This window comes from Mauremys mutica, chromosome 20 (assembly GCF_020497125.1).
Source record: "Mauremys mutica isolate MM-2020 ecotype Southern chromosome 20, ASM2049712v1, whole genome shotgun sequence".
NCBI classification, from domain to species: Eukaryota; Metazoa; Chordata; order Testudines; family Geoemydidae; genus Mauremys; species Mauremys mutica.
In genome coordinates, this window is record NC_059091.1 from 7172041 (window position 1) to 7181487 (window position 9447).

Below are 9447 nucleotides of genomic sequence, written 5' to 3' on the forward strand. Positions count from 1 at the left end.
ACACATCCCCAGCACTGGATCCCGCCCTCCATCCCTGCCCTCCTCCTCCTCCTCCTCCTCCTCCAGCACGGGGTCCCCCCCTCCATCCCCAGCACTGGGTCCCCTCCTCCATCCCTACCCCCCCTCCATTCCCAGCACTGGGTCCCCTCCTCCATCCCTATCCCCCCCCTCCTCCACCTCCAGCACTGGGTCCACTCCTCCATCCCTACCCCCCCTCCATTCCCAGCACTGGGTCCCCTCCTCCATCCCTACCCCCCCTCCATTCCCAGCACTGGGTCCCCCCCTCCATCCCTACCCCCCCCCTCCTCCATCCCCAGCACTGGATCCCCCCCTCCATCCCTGCCCCCCTCCTCCTCCTCCTCCTCCACCTCCAGCACGGGGTCCCCCCCTCCATCCCCAGCACTGGGTCCCCTCCTCCATCCCTACCCCCCCCTCCTCCACCTCCAGCACTGGGTCCCCTCCTCCATCCCCAGCACTGGGTCCCCTCCTCCATCCCTACCCCCCCTCCTCCACCTCCAGCACTGGGTCCACTCCTCCATCCCTACCCCCCCCTCCATTCCCAGCACTGGGTCCCCTCCTCCATCCCTACCCCCCCCTCCATTCCCAGCACTGGGTCCCCTCCTCCATCCCTACACCCCCCCCTCCATTCCCAGCACTGGGTCCCCTCCTCCATCCCTACCCCCCCCCCTCCACCTCCAGCACTGGGTCCCCTCCTCCATCCCTACCCCCACCTCCTCCTCCATCCCCAGCACTGGATCCCCCCCAATCCATCCCTGCCCCCCATCCTCCTCCATCCCCAGCAGTGGATCCCCCCCTCCATCCCCTGCCCCCGCTGCCGGCCCAGCCCCCTCACCTCTCAGTCCTGATGGGAGTCGGGTCCCTCCTGGATTTTTCCTTCCACCCCGAAAATCCGGCAGCAGCAGCAGCAACAAAGCGGCCGGGCTGGGCCGGGCCCCCCGAGCCGGCTCCTGGCCAGGCCGGTGCCCAGCTGGCTAATTGCAGCGCGCCGCGGCCAGCGGCAGCAGCATCCCCAGCGCGCTCCGTGCCAGCCCCGGCTGGGCTCTGCCTCCGGCCCGGCCCCGCCCCGCCGGCACCCCGGGGACAGACACGCCCTGAGCGGGGGCCGGGGAGCCGCGGGGCAGCGAGAGCGAGCGAGCGAGCGCCGGCCTCTTAAAGGCGAACGGAGCCTCTCGCCAAGGGACGGGCTGGCTCTGCCCTCCCCGCTTATTGTGCAGTCTGCCGCCCCCCTCCCCCAGCTAGCCCGCACCCCAGCCAGCTAGCCACCTCCCCAGCTAGTCACCCCGCCCTCCAGCCAGCTGCCCCCCCAGCTAGCCACCGCACCCCACGGCCAGATAGCCACCCCCCCCAGATAGCCACCGCGCCCTGGCTAGCCACCGCGCCCCCTGGCCAGCCAGCCACCCCCTCAACTAGTCACCCCCATGCAGAGCTAGTCACTCCCGGGCACCCCGCAGACAACTAGCCAGCTAGCCACTCCGGCCAGCCAGCCACCCCCCCAGCTAGCCAGCCAACCACCCCTCCAGCCAGCCAATCACCTCCCCAACTAGCCACCCCCATGCAGAGCTAGCCACTCCCAGGCACCCTGCAGCCAACTAGCCAACCACCACCCCCAGCTAGCACCCTCCCAGCCAGCCCGCTAACCACCCCCACCAGCTAGCCACCCTCCACCCACCTGTTGTACCATGGGTACTGTGCTAGCCACCCCCCATGCAAAGCTAGACAGTCACCACTACCCCAGCCAGCCAGCTAGCCATCCCACCCTGCTGACTAGCCAGCCACCCCCTCCCTCCCACTGCTGCCTGGAACACACCCGGAAAGTCTGGAACCGATCAGCCATGGCATTCAAAGGGTATCACATTCCAGAGACAGCCAGCCACCCCACCAGCTAGCCAGCCTGTCCTGCCCTGCCAGACAGCCAGTCACCCCCCCACGACAGCTAGCCACCCTGCCCTGCCAGCTAGCCACCCTGCCACCTAGCCAGCCACCCCACCAGCTAGCCAACCACCCCTGAAAAGCCAGCCAGCCAGCCCCATGTACATCTATCTAGCCATCCACCTACACAGCTAGCTAGCCAGCCAGCCTTCCATCCATCCATCCTGCACCCAGCCAGCTAGCCATTCCCATACAAAGCTAGCTAGCTATCCCCATGTACATCTGTCTCTCCATCCATCCCCATACACAGCCAGATAGCTATCCGTCCGTCCGACCGTCCCTGTATACAACTAGCTAGCCATCTCCATGAACAGTTAGCCAGCCCCATGTGCATTCGTTTATCCATCTTTACATCCATCCCCAGACATAAGAACGGCCAGACTGGGTCAAACCAATGGTCCATCTAGCCCAGTATCTGGCCTTCAAACAGTGACCGATTCCAGGTGCTTCAGAGGGAGTGAACAGAACAGGGCCATTATCAAATGATCCATCCCCTGTTGTCCACCCCCTGCTTCTGGCTGTCAGAGGTTCAGGGTCACCCAGAGCATGGGGCTGCATCCCTGGCCATCTTGGTTAATAGCCATCGGTGGACCTGTCCTCCACCAACTTATCTAATTCTTTTTGAACCCAGTTATACTTTTAGCCTTCCCAACATCCCTTGGCAATGAGTTCCACAGGCTGTCTCTTGTGTGGAGTAGGACTTTTTGTTTGTTTGAAACCTGCTGCCTATTCATTTAACCGGGCGACCCTTGGTTCTTGTGTCACGTGAAGGGGTGAATAACACTTCCCTTGTCACTTTTTCCACACCAGTCATGATTGTATAGACCTCCGCCATGTCCCCCCCTCCATCTCTTTTCTAAACTGAACATTCTCCGTCTTTTTCATCTTGCCTCATTTGGAAGCTGTACAATACCCCTAATCCTGGTGGTTGCCCTTTTGTGTGCGTTCCCCAATTCTAATGTGTATTTTGTGAGGTGGGGTGACCAGGACTTCACACGGACTTCAAGGTGTGAGCGTACTACGGGCTAAATAGAGGCATGATGATATTTTCTATCTATCCCTTTCCTACTGGTTCTTAACATTGTTGGCTTTTTTGACTGCTGATGCTCCTTGAACAGATGTTTTCAGAGAACGATCCACAAGGACTCCAAGATCTCTTGAGTGGGAACAGCTGGCTTCAACCCCATCATTTTAAATGTGTAGTCAGGAGGATGTTTCCCAGGGTGCATTACTTTCCATTTATCAACACGGCTAGCCATCACCGGCTAGTCATCCCCCTACACGGCTAGCTGGCTAGCCATCCTTCCATCCATCTGCAGACACAGCTAGCCATCCGTATACACGGCTAGCTAGTTATCCATCCCCGTATCCATCCATCCCCACACACATCCATTTCCCCCAAACATCCATCCATCCATCCCCACACACATCCATTCCCCCAAACATCCATCCATCCATCTCCACACACATCCATTCCCCCAAACATCCATCCATCCATCCATTCCCCCAAACATCCATCCATCCATCCCCACACGCATCCATTCCCCCAAACATCCATCCATCCATCCCCACGCACATCCATTCCCCCAAACATCCATCCATCCATCCCCACACGCATCCATTCCCCCAAACATCCATCCATCCATCCCCACACGCATCCATTCCCCCAAACATCCATCCATCCCCACACGCATCCATTCCCCCAAATATCCATCCATGCATCCCCACACACATCCACTCCCCCAAACATCCATCCATCCATCCCCACACACATCCATTCCCCCAAACATCCATCCATCCATCCCCACACGCATCCATTCCCCCAAACATCCATCCATCCCCACCCACATCCACTCCCCCAAACATCCATCCATCCATCCCCACGCACATCCATTCCCCCAAACATCCATCCATCCATCCCCACACGCATCCATTCCCCCAAACATCCATCCATCCATCCCCACACGCATCCATTCCCCCAAACATCCATCCATCCATCCCCACACGCATCCATTCCCCCAAACATCCATCCATCCATCCCCACACGCATCCATTCCCCCAAATATCCATCCATCCATCCCCACGCACATCCATTCCCCCAAACATCCATCCATCCCCACACACATCCATTCCCCCAAACATCCATCCATCCATCCCCTCATGCATCCATTCCCACAAACATCCATCCATCCCCACACTCATCCAATCCCCCACACATCCATCCATCCATCCCCACGCACATCCATTCCCCCAAACATCCATCCATCCATCCCCACACGCATCCATTCCCCCAAACATCCGTCCATCCATCCCCACACGCATCCATTCCCCCAAACATCCATCCATCCATCCCCACACGCATCCATTCCCCCAAACATCCATCCATCCATCCCCACGCACATCCATTCCCCAAACATCCATCCATCCATCCCCACGCGCATCCATTCCCCCAAACATCCATCCATGCATCCCCACACCCATCCATTCCCCCAAACATCCATCCATCCATCCCCACACACATCCATTCCCCCAAACATCCATCCATCCATCCCCACACACATCCATTCCCCCAAACATCCATCCATCCATCCCCACGCACATCCATTCCCCCAAATATCCATCCATGCATCCCCACACACATCCATTCCCCCAAACATCCATCCATCCCCACACACATCCACTCCCCCAAACATCCATCCATCCATCCCCACGCACATCCACTCCCCCAAACATCCATCCATCCATCCCCACTCACATCCATTCCCCCAAACATCCATCCATCCATCCCCACGCACATCCATTCCCCCAAACATCCATCCATGCATCCCCACACACATCCATTCCCCCAAACATCCATCCATCCATCCCCACACGCATCCATTCCCCCAAACATCCATCCATCCATCCCCACGCACATCCATTCCCCCAAACATCCATCCATCCATCCCCACACACATCCATTCCCCCAAACATCCATCCATCCATCCCCACACACATCCACTCCCCCAAATATCCATCCATCCATCCCCACGCACATCCACTCCCCCAAACATCCATCCATCCCCACACACATCCATTCCCCCAAACATCCATCCATCCCCACACGCATCCATTCCCCAAACATCCATCCATCCCCACACACCTCCATTCCCCCAAACATCCATCCATCCATCCCCACACACATCCACTCCCCCAAACATCCATCCATCCATCCCCACACGCATCCATTCCCCCAAATATCCATCCATCCATCCCCACACACATCCATTCCCCCAAACATCCATCCATCCATCCCCACACGCATCCATTCCCCCAAACATCCATCCATCCATCCCCACACGCATCCATTCCCCCAAATATCCATCCATCCATCCCCACACACATCCATTCCCCCAAACATCCATCCATCCATCCCCACACACATCCATTCCCCCAAACATCCATCCATCCATCCCCACGCACATCCATTCCCCCAAACATCCATCCATCCATCCATCCCCACACACATCCATTCCCCCAAACATCCATCCATCCATCCATGCATCCCCACACACATCCATTCCCCCAAACATCCATCCATCCATCCCCACGCACATCCATTCCCCCAAACATCCATCCATCCATCCATCCATCCCCACGCACATCCATTCCCCCAAACATCCATCCATCCATCCATGCATCCCCACACACATCCATTCCCCCAAACATCTGTCTATCATCCATCCATCTTCACACACATGAGCAATCAATCATTTTCTATCTAATCTGTTGGTAGTAATAGTAAACTCTTTCCTTGTGCTGCCCTCCCCCCCCCCACAGGAGGGCAATTAACCAGTGGACCAGCTTGCCTCAGGACACGGTGATTCGCCATCACTTGGAGTCTTTACACCACGACTGCACAGCTTGATCTAAAAACTGCACTCTAGCTCACCCACCAGATATGGGGTAGAGGCAGGACCCTCTGTTTGAGGTTAGGTGGCCTGTGTTATGCTCTTGCTCAGCCTAGGTGATCAAGGTCAAAGGCTGGAGAAACTCCCTGCCGTCGGAAATCATTGAGGCCAAGAGGCTCATGAGTTTCCCAGAGAGGTTGGATAGATTTATAGATAGCAGGAATAGACAGACTTAGATGAGTGAATGCTGATGTGAGCAGGGATATTAAACCTCCTGATTCAGGGCTTAAACCGATCTCTAGAGATCAGGATTGGACCTGGCACGGGGGTTGGTGGTGTCATAAACATACAGCTAAGGGTAGCATAAAATCTCTCCTTTACCTGTACGGAGTTAAGAAGCTCAAATAACCTGGTTGGTTATTTGAACCAAGGACTGAACTCACAACGCTGGGTTTAGCAGGCCAATGCTCAAACCACTGAGCTGTCCCTCCCCCCCTCAGATGCCTCAGATGTGGCCCCATTTTCCCCTTTTGGTTTTTCCCCAAAATCTCCAGCATTCTGCCCACTGCTGCCTGGAACACACCCGGAAAGTCTGGAACCGATCGGCCATGGCATTCAAAGGGTATCACATTCCAGAGATAGCCAGAGGGAGATGTGCCCCTGAGGTGTAGGTAATGCCTCATTTGGCCAATGACTCTCACCCTTCTGCCAAGTGGGAGCAGACGTCAGGGCCTTCTGGGTCGGTTTCCCTGCCCAGGAGGAGAAATCAGTGACACAGAGCCTGACACGTAGCTCATTTGGTCACACTACACACACCTGTCCTGGAACAGAGGTGGTCACAAACCACAGGCAGCCAATCCCCTTTCAGAAACTGCAGCCCAACCACCAGTGCCCAGTTCTTCCCTAAGAACTGACTCCGATTAGAGAGTGCAAGCCAGGGAACAAATGCTCCCGTTGCCTGCACCAGCTCCTCTGCCAAAGAAACTGCATCACAAAACTAACCCCAATGTGGCATGTCCTTAACGAGTGAATGTCGACATGCAGCACCCAGAACCCCAGGGCCCCATCGTAGCTGAGGCTAAGTGCTACCACAATACAAGTATTGCTCTGTGAGTATCAAACATCCCGTCTCCCGCTGTACATGAAGGAAATGGGTAGATTGTTACGGCCATCGCAGAGAGCTGGGTCCCTGGACTAGAACTCTGCCTGGGGCAGAAATGTGCCCATTGGCAATGAACACCCTAGACCACCTTGGCTAGAGGAGTGCAGGCTTGATATTGAAGGGGGCCGGAGGGGCTGGCATGGTGCAGCCAGGTGCCCTTGGGAGGGCCGGCAGTCAGACTAGTCCTGAAGTGAAAGGGGACTTGTCATTTGAGGGGGCATCTGGGGTCTGGGCTGCAGCTGCCTCTAACTGACTTAGCAACAGGGCTCTCAGAATTTACCCCCCCCCATCCTGAAATATCACAGTGTGTGTGTGGGGGGGGGTCCCCTGCACCCTCAATCTGCCTTCCCGGCTCAGCTGCGCAGTCTATCATCACAGGAACTCCTCCACCCTTTGAGCTATGAACAGTCCGTGACTGCTTACTGTGGCGGAGACGCCCGTCAATCACAGGCTGGATGTTGTGAAAATTAAAGGTTTACAAAAGTGCTGAGCAACAGAAGTTTGTTTCTGGACATCAACCGACCCCCTGGATTTTTTAACGAAGAACAAATCTCAAATTCAGGCTGGAAAAGAGGCGCAAATGTTTACCGTCGGGAGGAATTAACCACTGGGACAATTTACCAGGGGCCCTCGTGCATTCTCCATCAATGGAGACTTTTCAATCAAGATTGGATGTTTTCCTAAAAAATCTGCTCTAGTGTGAACAAGAAGTAACCCAGGCAAGTCCCAGGGGCTGTTAGAAAGGTGCCCACAGTAGCCCCTCCTGACCTTAGGATCTATGAATCGCCTGTCTAGATAGGGAGCGGGAAAGACCAGATTAGGAGCAACTGAATGATGCTTTGCAAGGGGAAATACTGATACTCAACGTTGGTTTGGGGAGGAAACAGGAGACAGTTTCCTCCGATTGCTGTTAAGAGTTCAAATGAAATTTTAACCAGTGATTTTAGTTAACACCTCAATCGAGATTGGGAACGGAAGGAAACCAAGTTGGGCACGATTCCGCTTTGCACCCACAGCCCTGCATGCCACTGTTACCGACACCAGCAGGCAGTGTCGCTGCACAGCCACGCGAGGACTTTTTGGGAGCGTGTGGGCAGCGTTTGGCCTTGGAAGCAATGCTGCGTTGTTGTTCCTTGTGTGAGGTCATGTCTCGCTGGTACAAGGCGCAGGAGAGATCGGTCTGAGCCCGAATCCCTCGAACTGGGGCTGGGGCCCAGCTGATTCCCAGAGCCAGGCACTGGGGTTTGGGCTGAGATTTCCGCCAGGGGATTGCAGGCGCTCTCTTTGGCCAGCTCGACATGACAAACTATAGTACACAGGTATTCCTGTACCAGCAAAGCACCTGGCCTCTGCCCCAGGCCAGGTGGACATACCAGGGCCGCCCAGAGGATTCAGGGGGCCTGGGGTCTTCGGCAGCGGGTCCCGGAGCGGAAGGACACCCCGCCGCCAAATTGCCACCGAAGACCCAGAGCGGAAGAAGCTCCGGGGGCCCAGGCCCCGCGAGAGTTTTCCGGGGCCCCTGAAGCAAGTGAAGGACCCCGCTCCAGGGCCCCTGAAAAACTCTCATGGCGACCCCTGTGGGGTCCGGGGCAAATTGCCCCACTTGCCCCCGCCTCTGGGCGGCCCTGGGACATACTCCCTTTCCCCAATTTCCCCTCCCACTGAGAATCTGCCGTGAAAGGCCACAAGGCAGCACTGCTCCTGAGCAGGGGAACAAGCCCTCGGCACTGGCCTGCCAGTGCAAAGGGGGCATTAGCATCAGCAAGAAGCTAGTGTCTGTTACCAATAATTTGCAAGAAATTCACTGGTCTAAGGGCATTTCAGGCCTGATCAATTGATTGGAAGAACTTTGGTCGCAAACGGCTCTTGATTTTTTCTGCTGTATTATGAATAGTTGGGATGACTTTACCACTCTGTCCTGGTCTTTCTCTAAACCACCAGGAAATAAACCCTCTCTGCGCATTTGGGTAAAATACACAGCAAACTCATTGTGCTCTTTCTTTAAAATACCGTCTCCGCAAAAACAAGATCACCCGGGAGCTAAAGAACGAGAAATAGGCCGTGTTGGATCAAGACACCAAGAACCGAGCTGCAGCAGGAGAATTTCACAGCGGCTTTGAGGCAAGTTCTGTATTTTGCTTAAACACCCGGGGAGCTGCAGGAACCTCCTGCCGCTCCCAGGGTCTGGGAGAGCTCGGAACGATGCCTGGATCAAGACGGGAAGAACAAACAGTAGCCGCCACGAACGACCCAGCGGTTCGGGTCAGAGCCACGAAGATTCGGGCACTTCCTTTCGCTTGCCGATTCCGATGAGGCAGTTTCATTCTGCGGCAATTTCAGGCTTTAGCGACTCCAGAGCCGCCTTCCCACACTGTGCAGCTGCTCCTTCCACAGGCCCTGGGGAAAAGCGCCCAAGGGGGAGAGAGACACATGGAGACGAGCCAC

General features: G+C 56.2%; 1 protein-coding gene across 1 annotated transcript in view; it reads right to left on the reverse strand.

Annotated features, from left to right (window-relative positions):
- The window catches only part of MAP3K12 (mitogen-activated protein kinase kinase kinase 12), an 83321-nt gene extending 82280 nt beyond the window's left edge, over positions 1–1041 (reverse strand). Inside the window, exon 1 of the mRNA XM_044995609.1 lies at positions 854–1041. The gene's annotated coding sequence lies outside the window, so the exon portion shown is untranslated. The remainder of the gene's footprint in view (positions 1–853) is intronic.
- Positions 1042–9447: the final 8406 nt, after the last annotated feature.